Here is a 21,394-nt window from a genome sequence, read left to right on the forward strand (position 1 = left end):
GGTTTCCCTTCCTGCCACTAATTCATGGATTCTTAATCTTTGGTGCTGTGGACCTTTTTTCAGTCTGGAGAAGGCAGTGAATCCATTGTAGAATAACAATTTTAAATGAGTGAAATAAAGTAAATAGGACTTAAAAGGAACTTGTTATATTGAAATGCCAAAATATGATATAGTAATATATATGCTTCTCTATTAATGCTGTTAAGTAACATCTTGCAGTGAGTCTAATAACTACCATAATTTTGGAGTACTGGTACATACAGATATTTTGAGATTTCTGTAACAACTATAATATGAAATGAAAATGTACTTCTGTTAATGACAAAAATCACAGGTACTGCTAATACTATTATGATAGATTATTTAGGTTTGTATGAAAATTTTAGAGATTAGTGAAAATGGCGATGTAATTCTATATAAATTCACAAGTTTCCTGAGATTTATGGAACCCAGGTTTATTATCTTTGCTTGTATTGTCTCCTGTTTTACCCTCTTCTATGTATTTTTGTCATAGTAATGTACTTTTCTTTGCAGATGGTAGTATTTTTATTGCATCATGTCTGTTTTGGGAAGTAATATGTGTTCTTTGAAAAAAAATTCAAATGATAATAAAACGCATAATTTTCTGGTTATCCTGCTTCATGGCGATCAAGCTTGTTAGTAGTATAATATATACAGTAGTCTATTGGTATAGAGAGGATTGGTTCCTTGACCCTTGTGTATGCCTAAATCCATGCATACATACTCAGGTCCTGCCATGTGTATGAAAAATTGGCCCTCTGTCTACATGGGTTTCTCATCTCACGAGTGCTATATTTTCCATCTGTGTTTGGTTAAAAAAAGATCCTCACATGAGTGAACCTGTGCAGTTCAAACCCATGTTGTTCAAGGCTAAGCAGTAGTACTGTTATCTGTTTCTGGTCAATGTATACTTACATAACTACAAAAACATAACTGAAATAGATTCATATTGTATATACTGTTTTTAATTTGCTTTTTTATTTGAAAATATCTTTTTTCATTAATAAATACACCTCATGCTTTAGAAAATTGGATAAAAATTGAGATATTTATTACATAACACAAACATTCACCATTTTGAAGTGTATATTTCAGTGGTTTTAGTACATTCACTGTGTTGCGAACCACCACTACTGGCAAATTCCAGATTGTTTCCATCACCCGCAAAAGAAACCTCATATTTAATATCAGTTAGTTCCAGCTGACAATTTCTACTCTACTTTCTGTCTCTATGGATTTGCTTCTTCTAGGCATTTAATATAAGTAGAATCATATAATATGTGGCTGTATCTGCTTTTTTCACTTAGCATAATATTTTCAAAATTAATTCATGTTGTAGCATGTAACAGTTTTTCATTATTATTTTTTTTTTTTTTTGAGATGGGGTCTTGCTGCATCACCCAGGCTGGAGTGCAGTGGTGCGCGATATCGGTTCACCACAACCTCTGCCTCCCAGGTCAAGCAATTCTCCTGCCTCAGCCTCCCGAGTAGTTGGGATTACAGGAGCCTGCCACCGTGCCTGGCTCATTTTTTGTATTTTTAGTAGAGACTGGGTTTCACCATATTGGCCAGGCTGGTCTCAAATTCCTGACTTCAGGTGATCTGCCTACCTCGGCCTCCTTAAGTGCTGGCCAAAGTGCTGGGATTACAGGCATGAGCCACTGTGCCCGGCCAATATTTCATTCCTTTTTATGAGTGAGCAATATATTATTATACATGGTTATTATAAATAATTCATGTATATGGTTTTGTGAAGATGTATGTTTTCATTTCTCTTGGGTATATACCTAGAAGTGGAATTGCTGGGTCATATGTATTTCTGTGTTTTAACTTTTTGAGGAATTGACAGGCTTTTCCAAAGTAGCAGTGCCATTTTACATTTCCACACCTCGTGCTTTTTTTTTTTTTTTTTTTTGAGACAGAGTTTCGCTCTTGTTGACAGGCTAGAGTGCAATGGCGCTATCTTGGCTCACTGCAGCCTGGCCTCCTGGATTCAAGCGTTTCTCCTGCCTCAGCCTCCTGAGCAGCTGGGATTACAGGCATGTGCCACCACTCCCAGCTAATTTTGTATTTTTAGTGGAGTTGGGATTTCTCCATGTTGGTCAGGCTGGTCTTGAACTCCCAACCTCAGGTGATCCGCCTGCCTCAGCCTCCCAAAGTGATGAGATTATAGGCATGAGCAACGGCACCTGGCCCTACCTCATGCTTTTTAATGGCTTCATTGTAATTCATTTTATTGATGTCCTACCATTCAATCCCCTGTTGATTGACAATTTATTTCTGTATTTTTGAGGGTTATCAATACTAATGCAGTGAAAAAACTTGTATAAACACCTTTGCACACTTTTTTAAAGTGCAAATTTTTAGGAAAGAAATTGCTGGATCAAAGTAATTACACATTTAAGATTTGATACATCTTGTCAGATTGCCCTTTAGAAATGTTTTGTAAAATTTTACTCCCAACAATTGTGTAATGTATGCTTATTTTCCCAACCTCATACTCACATTATTAATTTTTGTCATTTTGATAACTAGAAGTCATACATATTTTAAATTTTGGAATGTGTTAATTGTAGTGGAGGTAATTTTTTTTTTGGCCATGCATTCTTTTGTGATTTGCCTGATCATGACCTTTACCCTGAATTTTTCTATTGGGTATCTGTATTTTTTTCTTGTTGTTTTGTTAATAGCTATTTACATTTTAGAAACATTAGCTTATTGCTCATTATCAATATTGGAGAGACTTTGTTCCAGTTTCTTGTTTATATTTTGATTTTGTTTATGACTTTGCTCTTTGCCTTATAGACATTAAAGTTTTAAAATACTGTTTATCATTCCTTATAAAAGGCCTTTGCCTTGCTTAGAATAAGTTTTCTGCACCCAAAGATTATAAAATATTTCCTCCACATTTTCTTCTGGGAATATCTGAAATTTGGCATGATTTTGTAGAAGCTTGGATTTTGTATTTGGTCTTAACTATGTTAAAATTCCTGTCTAGCCACTTTCTAGCTGTGAGATGTTAGATGTCTGCACAACTTCTCTGTATCTCAGCTTCCTCATCTGTAAAATTATAGTTGATAGTTAGGGTCTATACTTTTGGTGAAGTTAAATGCAGTAATTCAAATTCTCTAGCATCCCATCTGGGCACATACGGGGGGTGTTCAGTGCATTTTTTCTTTTCTCTCTCATCCGTAAACTCTATCTTCTATCAGTCTAGTTAAAATCTGGTCCAGAAGATAAGGGAGGGTAAAGTTTCAAGAAATAATGTCCTTAGTTTTCGAAGCCAGAGAAGCCATGTGGGATGAGTGCTGGTTGAAAAGGAGATTGAAAATTCATTTAGTAAATGGAAGTCATTTATGTTTAATGAAAACATATTTTAGTAGCATAAGAGGCATATTTTAATACAAAGAAGACTAAAACCTATATAACATACATAAAGGATATGTGCATATGCAACATGTATCCATCATGATTTGTAATATTTGGGAGAAATAGTTGTAACTCTACTCTTTTCATCTTGTTGGAATACTGGTAAGAGGATAGAGAATCAATGCTGACATACAGTATATTTATATTGTATGTATAAGTTGTACATAAATTTAGGTAATTTTTGCTATTAATAGTTACAAATTACTATATTTGTAACACACCTCACAATCATCTGTTTTAGAACTACTGCTCCATTGGAATCTTCTTAGTAGCTTTATAATGGACTTTAATGGAATTTACACGTATTCTTCACTAAATTGAAATTATGTGTAAACAGTGTTACATTTCTTTTGTGGAAAGCAAGTTTAAATACATTTTAGAAAGAAATGGGAAATAAATGTTTACAATATGGTAGTCATTGTTTACATTTTTCTCATCTTGTTTCATGAACTATAAGGATTTTAGGGTAGGGGGACATAGTTTTTGCTATATTGCCCAGGCTGGAATACAGTGGCTATTCGCAGATGCAACCACAGTTCACTATAGCCTTGGGCTCCTGACTTCAAGGAATCCTCCTGCCTAAGCCTCTGAGTAGCCAGGACTACAGGCACGTGCAAGGTGCATGACTTATCCTGGGTTTTTGATAAATATTTATAAAATGTTACATTCCCCCCCTTTTGTCTTCTGATAAAATAACTTCAAAATAAAGGTTTTAAGATTTGTTAAGAAAAATAAATCAATCCTCCTCAAGTGGAGTAATACTAGACATGGATTCTCTGCAATTTTGTTTCAGAAAATGATATCAAATTCTATTCCTTGATTCTTAGTAACTATCTAAAAAATTTTTTTAGTATGTTGTATGTGTACTGTCATTATTTTGTCAGCTTCAAAACAAGAAGAAGGAAATTATTCCGTATTGGTTAGCTCAGGAGGAAGGTAATGAGTTTTAAGTAACAAAACAGGAAATTAGCTCCTCTGTGACCTTTGATGAGTTTGTGAAGCTGACGTTTTGAGTGCAGGATTGAAATTGTGAAGAGCATTATATTTAGTTTGCTTTGTTGCTTTTGCAGAGTATCTATTTGCCAAGAAAACCTAGAAATTGAAGTTAAGGGTTCTGCTACCTTCATGGGAAATGAACAATACTCTTCCTTCTGCTGGCAAAATCTGGGTGTCTACATTTTTCAGTGGCTGGTTTTTGCTTTCACATAGGGTCAGAGTATCCTTTTCCTGGAATCAAGCTTGACTCAAAGCCATTGTAAGTTCTCTTGTTCTTTATCCTTCTAATCAACTATTTTCTGAGCTATTTTAAAGTTGACACCCCTTCCCTTCTAACCTTTTCGTTCAATACAAAGCACCACCTTCTTGGCAGTCATTTGTATGTGTAGAGTGGATACTTTTGTAGGCATTTTATTCATGCCAAAAAGTTAAGGGTTAGCTCTTTGTTTAATGCTAGTTGTTTTGGATCAATGTGAGTCAGCATTGGCCTTACCTTTCTTTTAAATCCTTCTGTAATTAAGATGTTGGTACCTTGGAACCCTTTCCTGGATGGAGCTTTTCTTTATACTTTATCAAGTTTTATCTCAGACAGTTGGGTTACTAAGATTTTTCTGTTTTACTCTACTGTTTTTAATGGAGACTTGTAGATTTTAGATATGGCTTATATACTTTCTAAACCCTGGTTCTCAGAATAGTCATACTAGTTTTAACACCTCTTTATGCATCTTTTATGTTTATCTGAACATTAAAATATTGTATAATTTGGTTCAGATCAAAAGTATGGGATGGCTGTTACATCTATTCTCAGACTTTCATATTGTTCAGAACTTCGTATACAAGACTTTTTTTTTTTTTAAGAGACAGGGTCTTGCCTTGTTGTTCAAGCTGGAGTGCAGTGGCATGATTATAAGCTCATTGACCTCCTGGGCTCAAGTAATCCTCCTACCTAAGCCTCCCAAGAAGCTAGTGCTCACTCACAGTCACATGCTACTGTGCCTGGCTACTTTAAAAACAAAAAATTTTTTTGGGGGTAGAGATAGGGTCTCACTGTGTTGCCCAGGCTGGCCTTGAACACTTGGGCTCAAGCAGTCCTCCCACCTTGGTCTCCCAAAGTGCTGGGATTATAGGTGTGAGCCATAACACCTGCCTTTGTACAAGACTTAATTTAAAATATTTTCCTGAAGAAATAGAAAAGCTAAAGTAATTAACTTTATGAAAAGGATTCATTAGTTCAGTTTTTGATACTATCAAGTTCAGTTTTCTAGTAATTAAAACCAATTTCTAGAATTAGTTGTTTTTTTTTTTTTTTGATGGAGTACAACATTCTTAGTTTATATACAGGTGATTGTTTATATAAACAAACAGGTATTACATTTGTGAAAAAATACTCAATTCTTGGATTTGCCATATACCACCAGAGAGGCAGAGCCCGAAATTGGAAGGTAGGAAACGGAAAAAGATGAAGGATTTTATATAAAGTGTTAGAATGTTACTTAAGTTTTTTTCACATTAAAACATTGACTAAATCTACTTTTTCTAGGGGATTTGTTACTTGAAATGAAAGATCTCTCATACACTTGGTTTAAAATAGGTGATATGTGATCCTTTTACAGGTACCCTTGCAACGTCTTAGTTTGGGTCTGAATGTGTTCCTTTTTTTTTTTTTTTATACGGAGTTTCACTCCCCTCACCCAGGCTGTGGTGCAATGGTACGATCTGAGCTCACTGCAACCTCCGCCTCCTGAGTTCAGGCAACTCTCCTGTCCTGTCTCACCTTCTGAGTAACTGGGATTACAGGTGCCCACCACCATGCCCAGCTAATTTCTGTATTTTTAGTAGAGACAGAGTTTCACCATGTTGGCCAGGCTGGTCTTGAACTCTTGACCTCAGGTGATCCACCTGCCTCGGTCTCCGAAAGTGCTGGGATTACAGGCGTGAGCTAACACACCCATCCTGAACATATTACTTTTGACCTTGTTTATACTAGCCTAGGCTGGAGTACAGTGGCATGAGCATGGCTCACTGCAGCCTCAACCTCCTGGGCTCAAGTAATCTTCCTGAGTAGCTAGGACTACAGGTGCATGCCACCGTGCCCAGCAAACTTTGTTTTTTTGTAGAGACAGGAACTTGATGTGTTGCCCAGGCTGGTCTTGAACTACTGGCCTGAAACAATCCTCTCACCTTGTCCTCCCAAAGTGTTGGAATTACAGTCATGAGCCACTGTGCTTGGCCTGTTTAACAATTTCCAGTTCGGGGCTATTATAAGTAAAGCTATAAGAACATTTGAGTTCAGTTGAATCTTTGGGTGAACAAATGTTTTCATTTTTCTTGGGTGAATACCCAGGAGTGGAATGCCTGGATCATATGGTAGCTGCATATTTAACTTTTTTCTTTTTTTGAGATAGGGTCTTGCTCCTTCACTCAGGCTGCAGTGCAGTTGTGTGATCATGGCACATTGTAGCCTTGACCTCCCAGGCTCAAGCAATCCTTCTACCTTGGCTGCCTTAGTAGCTGGAATCACAGGTGCACACCACCATGCCTGACTTTTTTTTTTTTTTTTTTTTAATTGAAATGGGGTCTTACTATGTTGCCCAGGCTCATGCTGAACTCCTGACTCAAGCAGTCCTCCCACCTCGGCCTCCCAAAGTGTTGGGATTATACGTGTGAGCCACTGTGCCTGGCCTGTTACCTTTTTAAGAAACCTTCAAACTTTTCCCCAAAGTTGTAGCATTTTGCATTCTCATCTGTAGTGTTTGAAAGTTCCGGTTGTTTTCTTGCTCGGTTTTTAAAAAATGTAGCCATTCTAATAGGCCAAAGTATAGAGTAGAATCTCATTGTGGTTTAATTTTCACTTCTCTAATGACTAAAGCATCTTACTTACTTTTTTACCATCAATATATCTTCTTTGAAGTGTCTATTAAAATGCTTTGCCCATTAGAAATTTTTTTATTGCTGAATTTTGATAGTTCTTTATGTTGGACATACATTCTTCATCATATACCTGATTTGTAAATATTTTTTCCCAGTGTGTGGGTTATTTTCTTTTTTTAAAAAAATTGTTTATATATTTTAGAGACAAGATTTCAATCTGTTGCCAAGGCTGGAGTGCAATGGCATGATCATAGCTCACTGCAGCCTCTGGGCTCAAGCAGTCCTCCTGCTTCAGCCTCCTGAGTAGCTAGGACTATAGGCACCTGGCTGATTTTGTATTAGTTTTGTGAAGATGGGGTCTGGCTGTATTTGCCCAGGCTGATCTTGAACTCCTGGTCTCCAGTGCTCCTCCTTCCTTGGCCTCCCAAAGTGTTGGGATTACAGACAGGAACCACTATGCCTAGCCTATTTTCTTAATAATGTTTTTCAAAGAGCAAAAGTTCTTGATTTTGATGAAGTCTAACTTAACCATTTTTTTGTTTTATGGATCATGCTTTTGTTTTGGTGTTGAAGAAATCCTTGCCAAAGTCATAGTCCTTGAAAAGTCATAGAAGGTGTTCTTCTATGTTTTCTTCTAGATATTTGATAATTTTGGCTCTGTGATCCATGTTGAGCATAGAGTAGTCCCACCCTTATTTGTGGGGGATATATATTCCAAGACCCTCAGTGGATGCCTAAAACTGCAGTTACCACATGAATTTCTGTTTCCTTCTTCACAATGTTATAGGTAGAAGATTAATTCTTACCACAGATCTTGGCAGCCTCACTATATGATTTTTTTCTTCTCTTATTAAATTGAAAATTTTCACCTTTTCACTTAAAAAGGAAGCCCCTTATGGTTTTTCTTTGGCATATCTGAATTTCCAGCATCACTACTCGTGCTTTGGGGCCATTATTAAGTAAAATAAGGGTTTCTTAAACACACTGTGAGACTGACAGTCTGATAACTGAGACAGATACTGATTGACTAATGGGCAGGTATACTAAACAGTGTGAATATGCTGGACAAAGGGATGAATCATGTCCAAGCAGGACTGAATGAGACAGCATGAGATTTCATCACACTACGTAGACTGGCACACAATTTAAAACTTGTGAATTGTTTATTTCTGGAATTTTCCATTTAATATCTTCTGACCCAGTTGGCTACAGGTTGCAAACTGCAGTGAAACTGTAGATAAGGGATGGGAATGGGGGGGCTACTGTGTGTGTGTGTGTGTTTTTTTTTTTTATATAGTATGAGGTAAAGTTTGAGGTTCATTTGTTTAAAATATGATCATCTAATTGTTCTAGCACTATTAGTTAAAGATTATCCTCCCCACTGAATATCCTTGGCAGGTTTTTTTTTTTTTTTTTTTTTTTTTTTTAAATAAGGACTTCCTCTGTCAGGCTGGAGTGCAGTGGCACCATCATGGCTCAGTGCAGCGGCACCATCATGGCTTATTGCATCCTGGACTTCCCAGGCTCAAGTGATCCTCTCTCCCCAGCCTCCCAAGTAGTTAGGACCACAGGGACACCACCATGCCCAGCTAATCTTTTGTATTTCTCTGTTAGACATGGGGTTTTGCCATGTTATCCAGGCTGGTCTCGAACTCCTGAGCTCAGGCAGTCTGCCTTCCTCAGCCCCCCAAAGTGGTGGGATTACAGGCATGAGCCACCACACCTGTGTCCTTGACAGTTTTGTTGAAAATTAATTGACCATATATGTTTGTGTTTGCTTCTAGACTCTGTTCTCTTGATGTTTATCTTTGTCAGTACCTTATTGCCATGATTACTGAAGCTTTGTAATAACTCTTGAAATTACATAGTTGTGTTAGTCTGTTCTCACACTGCTATAAAGAAATAGCTGAAGCTGGATAATTTATGAAGAAAAGAGGTTTAATTGACTCCTGGTTCGCAGGCAAGAAGCATGACTGAGAGGCCTCAGGAAACCTAAAATCATGGCAGAAGGTGAAGGGGAAACAAGCATGTCTTAGCATGGCAGAGCAGTGGGGAGAGAGAGTGAAGGGGGAAGTGCCACACATCCCCCTCAGACAACCATCTCTCCTGAGAACTCACTATCACAAGAAAAAGCAAGGGAGAAGTCCTCCCCCATGATTCAATCACTTCCGACCAAGCACCTCCCCCAACACATGGAGATTACAATTTGAGATGAGATTTGAATGGGGACCCAGAGCCAGATCATATCAACAGTGTAAATCCTCCAATTTTATTTTTCTTTTTCAAAGTTGTTTCAGTGTTAGCTTTTCTAGGCCCTTTGTATTTCCATATATATTTTAGAATAAGCATGTTAATTTCTCTAAAAAAATACATCATGGGGGGAGCAGGGCTGAAAAACTACCTGTTAGGTAGTTTAGTTACTACCTGGGTGACCCTAAACCCCAGCATCACGCAATGTACCCATGTAACAAGCCTGCATGTGTACTCCCTGAATCTAAAATAAAAGCTGCAATTATTAAAGATAAACGGAAAGAAAAAAGATCACTTTCAATGAATTAAACCCCACCTTAGGTATTTCACTGGGATTGTGTTAAATTTGTAGATCAGTTTGGGAAGAATAACATCTTAATACTGATTCTTCTGACCCATGAATATAATGTATGTCTTCATTTATTTAGTTTTTTAATTTTTCTCAGTAATGTGTTATAGTTTCCAGTATACTGGTGTATTAGTCCATTCTCACACTGCTATAAAAACATACCTGAGACTGGGTAATTTATAAAGAAAAGAGGCTTAATCAGCTCATGGTTCTGTGGGCCCTGTACTTCTGCTTCTGGGGAGGCCTCAGAAGACTTACAATCATGGTGGAAGGTGAAGGGGAAGCAAGGCACATCCTTACAAGGCCAGCAGGAGGGAGGGAGGGAGAGAGAAAGAGAGCAAGAGAGAGAAAGAGAACAGGAGTGAAGGGGGAAGTGCCACACACTTTTCAAATAACCAGCTCTCTTAAGAACTTTGTCGTGAGAACAGCAAGGGAGAAGTCTGTCCCCGTGATTCAGTCACGTCCCACCAGGCCCCTCCTCCAACACTAGGAACCAAAACTGGACATGAGATTTGGGTGTGGACACAGCCAAACCGTGTCAACTGGTTTGTTTGCACATCTGTTTTTTATATTAATCTCAATTTTTTTTAATGTTATTGTAAGTGATACTTTAAAAAATTTTACTGGCTGGGCGCGGTGGCTCATACCTGTAATCTCAGCACTTTGGGAGGCTGAGGTGGGTAGGGGAAACTACCTAATCCTATGGATCACCTGAGGTTGGGAGCTTGAGACCAGCCTGACCAACATGGAGAAACCTCGTCTCTACTAAGAATACAAAATTAGCCAGCCGTGGTGGCGCATGCCTGTAATCTCAGCTACTCATGAGGCTGAGGCAGGAGAATCGCTTGAACCCGGGAGGCGGAGATTGCAGTGAGCTGAGATGGTGCCATTGCACTCCAGCCTGGGCAACAAGAGGGAAACTCTTTTTTACTTTTGCTTGTTACCTGTATGTAGAAATAAATACACTTGATTTTTTTGCAGGGGGCATATTCATCTTATATTCTGCCACCTGTTAAACTTATTCATTAGTTCTGGTAGATGTTTTTGTAGATTCCATAGGATTTTTTACATATATATAATTTATTATTTGTGAATAAAGATGAGTTTAATTCTTTCTTCCAGTCTCCATGACCTTTATATTTTCTCTCTTGCTTGATTGCATGGGCTAGAACTTCTGGTGTAAACGTGAATAGAAGTGAGAGCTAACATTCTTGCCCTGTTTCTGATCTTAGGAGAAAAGCATTCAGAATTTCACCATTAATGTTAGCTATAGATTTTTCATTGATGCCATTTACCAGGCTAAGTAAATTTCCTTTTATTTTTTAAATGAAGGTTTTTATTTTTAAATAGGAATGGCTGGTGGATTTTTCAGATGCTTTTTATGCATCTATTGAGATGATCATGTGTATTCTTTTAAGTCTCTTAATAGGTGGTTATTATTATTTTGAACATTAAATCAACCTTGCTTGCATTACTGGGGTAATCACCACTTGGTATAATAATGGATCACTCTTTTTATATTGCTGGATTTGATTTGCTAAACTTCAAAAAAAAAACCCCCTTTATTTGCATTTATGTTCATGAAGTCCATAGTTTTCTTGCACTCTGATTGTCTCATTTGGTATTAGGGTAATGTTTGCCTCAACTTTATGGAAGAGTTTGTGTGGAATTGGTATTGATTCTTCCATAAAGGCTAACCAAAGTTGAGAACTACCAGACTGTAATCTCTGTTTCCTTCTATTTCTAAAATCTTTTTGTTGTTGTTGTTTTTGTTTTTGAGACGGAGTCTCACTGTTGCCAGGCTTGAGTGCAGTGGCACGATCTCAGCTCACTGCAACCTCTGCCTCCCGGATTCAAGTGATTCTCCTGCCTCACCTTCCCGAGTAACTGGGATTACAGGTGCCAGCCACCATGCCTGGCTAATTTTTTGTATTTTTAGTAGAGACGGGGTTTTACTGTGTTAGCCAGGCTGGTCTCGAACTCCTGACGACCTCAGTTGATCTACCTGCCTCAGCTTTCCACAGTGCTGGGATTACAGGTGTGAGCCACTGCTCCCGGCCGGCTATATAGAATTCACAAAAATTGTTTTACAATTTTTAAGTTTCATGGGAGGCATGTTAGTAAAATTTATAACGCATATATCTGTACACTCTTACCCTATAGAAAGCTTATCTGTCTTCTAATCTTGAGCAGTTTCTGTAGTAATCGTGTTGGCCATGTCTTTCTCAGCTCTCGTACCCAACACTCAGAAATCAGTGGCTGCTGCTAAGTACTCAGGCAAATGCCCAGAATTGCTGTCAAGTTATTTTCTGTTCTCCTGCTCTGTCCTCAGAGTTTTCCAAGTCCATCATACGAGACGGGGGCAGCATGATGTAGTCTCTGCTGCTGGGACTGTAGAGCCAGACTGCCTGGGTTAAATCCCATGTGCCACCCACTAACCATGTGACCAAAGGCAAATTTCAGAATGCCCCCATGCCACTCTAAAATAAATTATCACCTCCAACTTAAAAGTTGTTGTGATTAAGCATAAAACACTATGGATAGAGTTTGTCACATGATGGTGCTCATTGAATGATAGTTATATCCTGTTATTTGTCTTCATTTGGAAATTACTGGGATGTTCAGCCCTTGGTGGATTAGCTATCTGCTTCTCAGCATCTAGAGACAATTTTGATGGCTAGAATATCATCACCTTTTACCAAGAATTTGGGAATAAATTCAACTCATAACCTCTGGCTTTTTCGTTTCTCTCTGACGTAATGATTTCTTTGCATGGTACTTGATTTTCTAAATGCTTTTTTCAACAGATACTGTACTCAGGACTCATGCTTAGGTCATATTTGTGCAGGGATTCTTAACCTGAGCATCATTGGCATTTGGGGCAAAATATTTCTTGTTGTGGGGGCTGTCCTGAGTACTGTAGGTGTTTAGCAGCATCTGTGACCTCTGTCTACTAGATTCCAGTAGCACCCCTGCCAACGCACTGAAATTGTGTTAACCAAAATCATCTCTAAACATTGCCAAATGTCTCCTGAGGGACAAAATCACATCTGGTTGAGAGTCACTTTTTTACAGGGGACTTCAGTATGTGCTGCCATAGAAAACTGTGATTTGTTATTTTAGTATTTCTTGGAGAGAGCCATGACAGTTACTAATCAATACTTATTTTCTAGACTGTCACTTTTGTTTTCTTTTTTTTTTGAGATAGAGTCTCACTTTGTTGCCCAGGCTGGAGTGCAGTGGCACGATCTCAGCTTACTGCAACCTCTATCTCCTGGGTTCAAGCAATTCTGTCTCAGCCGCCCGAGTAGCTGGAATGACAGGAGCATGCTGCCGTGCCCAGCTAATTTTTGTATTTTTAGTAGAGACGGGATTTCACCATGTTGGCCAGGCTGGTCTTGAACTCCTGACCTCAGGTGATCCGCCCTCCTTGGCCTCCCAAAGTGCTGGGATTACAGGTGTGAACCGCTACCTGGCCTATTAATTTTAGTTAATATATTTTTCTCATATTTTCAGTTTAGCATAGCTACTTGATTTAGTTGCTGCCACTGGGATTGGTGAATAAGGGCATCTGTATTTTTTTTTTTTTTTAATTTGCTGATTGTTCAAACTGATGGCTTAAAGTATATAATTTTTTGCCTCTATAGTTGCCATGGAGGTAGGTACCTAGGGAAGTTTTCGTGGTTAACAGCACCCAAATCTAAACTTTTTTATATGTCATTGCACTTTGGTTTCAAAAAGAAGAGACATCGCTTACTGATGATGATTCTTCTTATGTTATGCCTAGAGATCGTTGGGAAAACAAGTATTTTCTATCTCAAGACAGGATATTACTGCTTGGGGATAATCTGTTACCCATGGGCATTTATAAGTGACCTTTAGGCTCTTCTAAACAAAGTAAAGTAACTCTGGGTAATTTTATTTGAATTTAAAATTATTGAACAGCTGATGAATAAATACAGTGTAAAGTATCCTTGTTTTTAAACATGCTTTTGAATATGATATTTATGCTTCAAGTATATATATACATACATATATATATTCTCTGGGAGGAATATGGTCTTGAATCTATAAGAATATGCAATGTTTCCTTTAGATGCAAAGTTTTCCTTATTGAAATATTTTTCATAATACCAAATGGTTTTTAAAATGTTATGGGTATGTGAGTGATTTACAGTCAAAAATACCTACCATTTATTGTTTAAATAATACCAAAGCAAAATCAGATTAATTTTTCTCAATCAGAATATGAAAAAAAACTTAGGAAAATATCATGGGCGCAACAGAAGAATGAGCCTTAGAGAAATTATATGCTATTAGTATTAGGCTTATAATAACAAAACATTTTACAAAAACCATAAATGTTCTGCTTTTGATCAAAGAAAATATGGATGTTTAAATGGACACTGACCTTTTTACATACCCACACCCATTTATTTTGTGAATCTGTAATTATTCTTAAACTACTTCCTCTACTTGGCAGTATTTTCTCATTTTAATTGCTTTTTTTTTTTAAACCATTCACATTTGTTACTTATCTTGATAGTCTGCAGATATCTTTAGGTAATATATAGCTTTCTCAATATTGATAACATACTAGGCTATCAGAAATAGACAAAGATGATGCTGAAGATGATGATGATGATTATTTGGAGACAGAGCCTCGCTCTATTGCTCAGGCTGAAGTGCAGTGGCACAATCTTGGCTGAGCACAATGGCGCAATCTTGGCGCACTGCAGCCCCCACTTCCCGGTTCGTAATTTTCCCGCCTCAGCTTCCCAAGTAGCTGGGATTACAAGTGTGTGCCATCACGCCTGGCTAATTTTTGTATTTTCAGTATAGATTGTGTTTCACGATGTTGGCCAGTCTGGTCTGGAACTCCTGACCTCAAGTGATCCGCCTGCCTCAGCCTCTCAAAGTGCTGGGATTACAGGTGTGAGACACCGCACCCGGCTGACAAAGATTATTTTTTAAAATGTGAAAGTTTTGGCCGGGCGTAGTGGCTCATGCCTATAATCCCAGCACTTTGGAATGCCAAGGTTGGTAGATCACGAGGTCAGCAGTGTTCAAGACCAGCCTGGCAAGATGGAGAAACGCTGTCTTTACTAAAAATACAAAAAAAAAAAAAAAAAACCAAAAAATTAGCCGGGTGTGGTGGTGGGCACCTGTAATTCTGGCTACTCGGGAAGCTGAGGCAGGAGAACTGTAGCCTGGGCGACAGAGCAAGAATCTGTCTCCAAATAAAATAAAGTAAAATAAAGGAAAGTTTTATGCATATCTTCAAATAATAGTCAAATGCCTTTTTGTTTTTTAATTAAAAAAGCCCTTTGTAAACAACAATGAGATACCAGTGTGCCTGTTAGAATGGCCAAATCCAGAACACTGACAACACCAAATGCCGAGGAGGATGTGGAGCAATGGGAATTCATTGCTGGTGAGAATGCAAAATAATATAGCTAATCTGGAAGACAGTTTGGCAGTTTCTTACAAAACTAAGCATACTCTTACCATATGATGCAGCCATCATGCTCTTTGGTATTTACCCAAATGAGTAAAAAACTTATATCTACACAAAAACCTGCACGTGAATGTTTATAGCAGCTTTATTCATAATTGTCCAAACTTGGAAGCAACCAAGATGTCCTTCAGTAGGTGAGTGGATAGATAAACTGTGGTACATCCAGACAGTGATGTGTTATTCAGTGCTAAAAAGAAATGAGCTATCAAGCTATGAAAAGACATGGAGGAAACTGAAAATGCATAATGCTAAATGAAAGAACCCAGTCTGAAAAGACTACACACTGTATGAGTCCAACTAAATGACACTCCGGAAAAGGCAGAACTATGGAGGCAGCAAAAAGAGGAGTGATTGCCAGGGGAAGGGGGAGAGACAATGTAATAGGCAGAGCACAGAAGATTTTTAGGGCATTCTTTATATTTAAAAATTTGTATGTTGTATTTAGCATATGGGAATTTTTTTTTTTTGAGACAGTGTCTTGCTTTGTCGCTTAGGCTGCAGTGGCACAATCACCACTCACTGCAGCTTCCACTACTTGGGCTCAAGCAGTACCCCCACCTCAGCTTCCCAAGTAGCTGAGAACATAGGCACATGTCACAATGCCCAGGTAATTTTTGTATTTTTTGTAGAGACAGGGTTTTGCCATGTTGCCCAGGCTGGTCTCAAACTCCTGAGCTCGTGCCATCTGTCCACCTTGGCCTCCCAAAGTGCTGGGATTACAGGCATGAGCCATCATGCTTGGTTTTTTTTTTTTTTTTTTTTTGAGACAGGTTTCCCTCTCTCTCCCATGCTGGAGTGCTGTGGCATGATCATGGCTCACTGCAGCCTTAACCTCCTGCGCTCAAGGAATCTTCCTGAGTAGCTGGAACTACAGGCACGTACCACCACCCCAGCTAATTTTATGTTTTGTAGAGACAAGGTCTTGCCATGGTGCCCAGGGTAGTCTTGAACTACTGGCCTCAAACAGTCCTCCCACCTTGGCCTCCCAACGTGCTGAACAAAAAAAAACTGACTTTTTTTCCCCCTTTGGCTAAAAGTTCCTTGCATTGTATCTGAATATTTCGTTAATGAGAAAATTGAGTTGACTGAATGGTTGCATTGGGGTGGGGTGGCGGGGTGGGGAGTTGGAGGGGGATAGGCTGTGTACTCAGCATAGTCATTTTGTAGGATACCTTAAGTTTTTCCTTGAAAACAAGCAGTTAGAGGGTTTACTATCACTTTGGGTTTGACTAAGAGCTATATGATTAGCTAAATAATGTACAGTTTGGGAGACAACTCTGCATTGAATCATTCTGTGTTGACCTTATTCTGTTTTGGCCTAAAATCCATCCCATTCAAGCATACCAGTTTTAGCTGCTTAAAATTTAAAAATTGAAAACATTATCTTCATTGTAGTGAAATACTGGTGATGTGTGGAAGGGGAGTTAGTGGAAAATTTAAATCAATTGATTTACTTATGAAAAAAGAAAAGAGACTTGTACTATCATATAGATATGGCTGTATTTTCTTTAACTACCTTATTGTTGAGCATAAACTCGTCTTTAGGCTTAGGTTAAATTCCTGAAAGTGGCATCGTATTTTATTGTCTTGTGTTTGTTTTTTCCATTTAGAATGAGGTTAATTTTTTATATATGTATTATACATTTGTACTTGTTTCATCAATTGCCTATTATTATTATTTATTATTATTATTTTTTTGAGACAGAGTCTTGCTCTTTTGCCCATGCTGGAGTGCAGTGGCATGTTCTTGGCTCACTGCAACAGCTGCCTCCCAGGTTCAAGCAATTCTTTTGCCTCAGCCTCCCGAATAGCTGGGACTACAGTCACATGCCACCACGCCCGGCTATTTTTTTATATTTTAGTGGAGATGGGGTTTTGCTGTATTGCTCAAGCTGGTCTTGAACTCCTGAGCTCAGGCAGTCTGCCCGCCTTGGCTTCCCAGAGTGCTAGGATTACAGGCGTGAGCCATCGTGCCCAGCCGAATTGCCTGTTATTATAATATGTTCTTTCTCATTTAAAAGGTATTATGCAATCTCCTAGTGTATTTAAAACTGTTAACCTTATCATGCATGTCATACATATCTTCCCTATTTTACTTGCTTTTCATTTTGTCTTACATAATGTATAGGAGGTTTGAATTTTTAGATAATCATATAAATACGTCTTTTTATGTTTCTATTTTTGGATTCCTGCCTGAAGAGATCTTTTCCACTCCAAGTTTTTAAAAAACTATTCGCTTACATTTTACCTTAGTATGCAAAAAAATTAAATCCTGAATATATTCATTAAATCTTGGAATATGATGAAGCTATTTTAACTTGTTTTTTGCCAAATTGGAGAATATAGATTTCCCACTAATATTGGAACAAAAAAGAAGTTTGGTCAAAGAAAATAGATTTTCAGATTTATGATACTAGTATGGGAGATCATTTTGAGAGTTTTCAAACTTTAAAGATAAAGGATTTACTGAAGGCATGTATCTGAGGCTTACAAGATTGTTGGTAGAAATGAATTAAGTGAAATAAAGTTAGGTAAATAACTTATATGTGGTAGCTAGTAGTTGGTAGTTGCAGTGATGGTGATTATTGTCATCATCATTTGCTTCCCCTAAAGAATCCCAAATTTACAAATAGATAGTGTAGTCTCCTTTAAGTGGATTCTCTTGAGTTTCAAAGGAGAGTTTGAGTACATATTTTAGATTGGAGTCTCGTTCTAACTGAATGAATCTCTTCACTACACTAGTGATTATAATTGTGTATGCTGAGAAACTGGGGGTAAGTGTAATGACAGTCAAATGCCATGCTATAGTTTGTTTTTATGATGGCAAGTGACAAGAGTATTTTATATTTAATGTTAAGTACAGAGATTTTAAGGCATTTGTAATGTCTTTAAGAATGTGATAGCTAAATCAGTAGAGGATGTAAGCCCTCTCAGATGTGCAACTAGAAGCAATGTTGTTGAGTAGAGGAAAAGGGAATGAAGGAAGGAGGCAACTAGGATTGGTAGTTTCATTTATTATTATTGTTGTTGTTATTTTTTTTTTGAGACAGAGTCACGCTTTGTTGCCCAGACTGGAAGGCAGTGGCACGATCTTGGCTCACTGCAGTCTCCACCTCCCAGGTTCAGGTGATTCTCCTGCCTCAGCCTCCTGAGTAGCTGGATTACAGGTGCCCGCCACCACACCTGGCTGTTTTTTGTATTTTTAGTAGAGACAGGGTTTCACCATGTTGGCCAGGCTGGTCTTGAACCAGAGGATCAGCCCGCCTTGGCCTCCTGAAGTGCTGGGATTACAGGTGTGAGCCACCGCGCCCGGCCTCATTTATTATTAGACTCTTAGGGATGGCAAATTTTTTTTTTTTTTTTTTTTTTTTTTTGAGACGGAGTCTGGCTCTGTCTCCCAGGCTGGAGTGCAGTGGCTGGATCTCAGCTCACTGCAAGCTCCGCCCCCCGGGTTTACGCCATTCTCCTGCCTCAGCCTCCGGAGTAGCTGGGACTACAGGCGCCCGCCACGTCGCCCGGCTAGTTTTTTGTATTTTTAGTAGAGACGGGGTTTCACTGTGTTAGCCAGGATGGTCTCGATCTCCTGACCTCGTAATCCGCCCGTCTCAGCCTCCCAAAGTGCTGGGATTACAGGCTTGAGCCACCGCGCCCGGCTGGGATGGCAAATTCTTTACATGAGGAAAATGATTTATAGGAAAGACTCAGTAAAATAAGCAGATTTTTGAAGCTTTCTATCTTTACATATAGAATGCCATCTCTGCATGACTCTGGTGATATTTTTCAGCAACCCCTGTGAATAGCCTCTCTCCTCATATTGTTTCTTTTTTAAAAAAAATTTTTTAGGCTCACAGCTATAATCACAGCACTTTAGGAGGCCAAGGTGAGCAGATCACTTGAGCTCAGGAGTTCAAGACCAGCCTGGGGAACATGGTGAAATCCTGCTTCTACAAAAAATACAAAAATTAGCTAGGCGTGGGGTGGTATGCACATGTGGTCCCAGCTACTTGGGAGGCTAAGGTGGGAGGATCACTTATGCCCAGAAGGTCAAGACTCCACTGAACCATGATCATACACCACTGCACTCCAACCCAAGTGACACAGTAAGACCCTGTCTCAAAAACAACTTTTTAAAAAAATTTACTTTTATTTTCTTTAGCAATACAAACAGGGTCTCACTGTGTCACCAGGCTGGTCTTGAACTCTTGGACTTAAGCATGATCCTTCCACCTCAGCCTCCCAAAGTGCTGGGATTACAGGTGTGAGCCACTCTGCTCAGCGTTCTCACGTTATTTCCCTCCCTCCCTCCCTCCCTTCCTTCCTGCCTTCCCTCCCTTCCTCCCTCCTTCCCTCCTTCCTTCCCTCCCTCCCTCCCTCCCTCCTTCCTTCCCTCCCTCCCTCCCTCCCTCCTTCCTTCCTTCCCTCCCTCCCTCCCGCTCTGTTGCCCCAGCTGGAGTGCAATGGTGTGATGCAAGCTCACTGCACCCTCTGCCTCCTGGGTTCAAGTGATTCCCCTGTGTCAGCTTCCCCAGTAGCTGGAATTACAGGTGCCTGCCACCACATCCAGCTAATTTTTGCATTTTTAGTAGAGACAGGTTTTCACTATGTTGGTCAGGCTGGTCTTGAACTCCGGACCTCAGGTGATCCACTCTCCTTGGCCTCCCTAAGTGCTGGAATTACAGGCATGAGCCACCACGCCCAGCCATGTTATTTCTTATTTGTAAGTCTTTGCTTATGCTTTTATTTTTGCTTTGTCTGTCCCTGCCATACCTACAACCCCTTTCCTTGAGGGAAATACTGATTCCTGTTCATTCTTTAAGATTCAGCTTAGTGTCACCTCCTCGTGGAAGTCTTGCATCATCTCTTCTACTTCAGCACTGTGGCACTTTGAGACAAGTTTTCTTTTAATCCCCGTTTTGTGCGTGTGCATGCAGACCAAATCTTCGTCAGCACTAGATATTGTCAGTTATTAAATTTAATCCTTCTAATGTGTAGTGATATCTCATTGTGGTTTTTAGTATTTCTCTGATGCCTAATGTTGTGCATCTTTTCATGTGCTTATTTGCTATCCATGTATCTTCTTTGAAGTATCTGTTCAAATATTTTGTTAATTTAAAAAATAAGATTGCTTTATTATTTTGTTTTGAGCGTTCTTTATATATTCTGGAGAGTTTTTTTTTTTTTCCAAGTACATGTTTTGCAGATATTTATTCTTAAACCCTGACATGTCTTTTCCTTCAACTTTCAAAGAGCAGAAGTCTTAACTTTTCTTGAAAGTTAGTTTATCGGTATTTTTTCTTTTATGGATCATGCTTTTTATGTTATGTCTAAGTAATCTTTGCCTAATTCAAGATCACAAAGACTTTTCTCTGATGTTTTCTTCTAATGTTTTATAGTTATTGGTTTTATATTTAAGCTCATGGTCCTTGTAAGTTTACTTTGGGATGCAAGGTATGGATTGATGTTTATTTATTTATTTTTCCATATGGATATACCATTGTTCTAGCACCATTTGTTGAAAAATCTGTGCTTTCTCTATGGTTATCTTTTTGTTGTAAATCTATTGATCATGTGTGTGGGTCTATTTCTAGTTTCTCAGTTCTGTTCCATTGAACTGTGTATGTCTATTCTTTAATGAATACCAAACTCTCTGGATTACTGTAGTTTTAGTAAGTCTTGAAAAATCAGATACCATGCACATCTATGTTTATATATTTTTCAGAAGTGTACTGGCTATTTTAGATTGTCTTTCCATATACATTTTAGAATTAACTTGATTTCTGCATGGGGAAATACACAGAAGAAGAGGTGAAAGATGACTTAAGCCAACAGTGATGAGAAGGAAGTTGATACCCATTAAAAAAAGATGCACATGTACATATCAGAGGGGATAGAAAACACAAACTAAATCAAAAAAGTGAAAAGAAGTCTGGGTGCAGTGGCTCATACCTGTAATTCCAGCA

General features: G+C 38.6%; 1 protein-coding gene across 9 annotated transcripts in view; it reads left to right on the forward strand.

The window, feature by feature from the left end:
* The window catches only part of CNOT6L (CCR4-NOT transcription complex subunit 6 like), a 104,186-nt gene that overhangs the window by 14,329 nt on the left and 68,463 nt on the right, over positions 1-21,394 (forward strand). The window contains exon 1 of one of the 9 annotated variants that reach the window (XM_023222490.2): positions 4,462-4,705. The exons of the other annotated variants lie outside the window; for them this stretch is intronic. The gene's annotated coding sequence lies outside the window, so the exon portion shown is untranslated. Of the gene's footprint in view, positions 1-4,461; positions 4,706-21,394 lie in introns of those variants that run through there. 9 annotated transcript variants of the gene reach the window in all.

This window comes from Piliocolobus tephrosceles, chromosome 3 (assembly GCF_002776525.5).
Source record: "Piliocolobus tephrosceles isolate RC106 chromosome 3, ASM277652v3, whole genome shotgun sequence".
NCBI lineage: Eukaryota > Metazoa > Chordata > Mammalia > Primates > Cercopithecidae > Piliocolobus > Piliocolobus tephrosceles.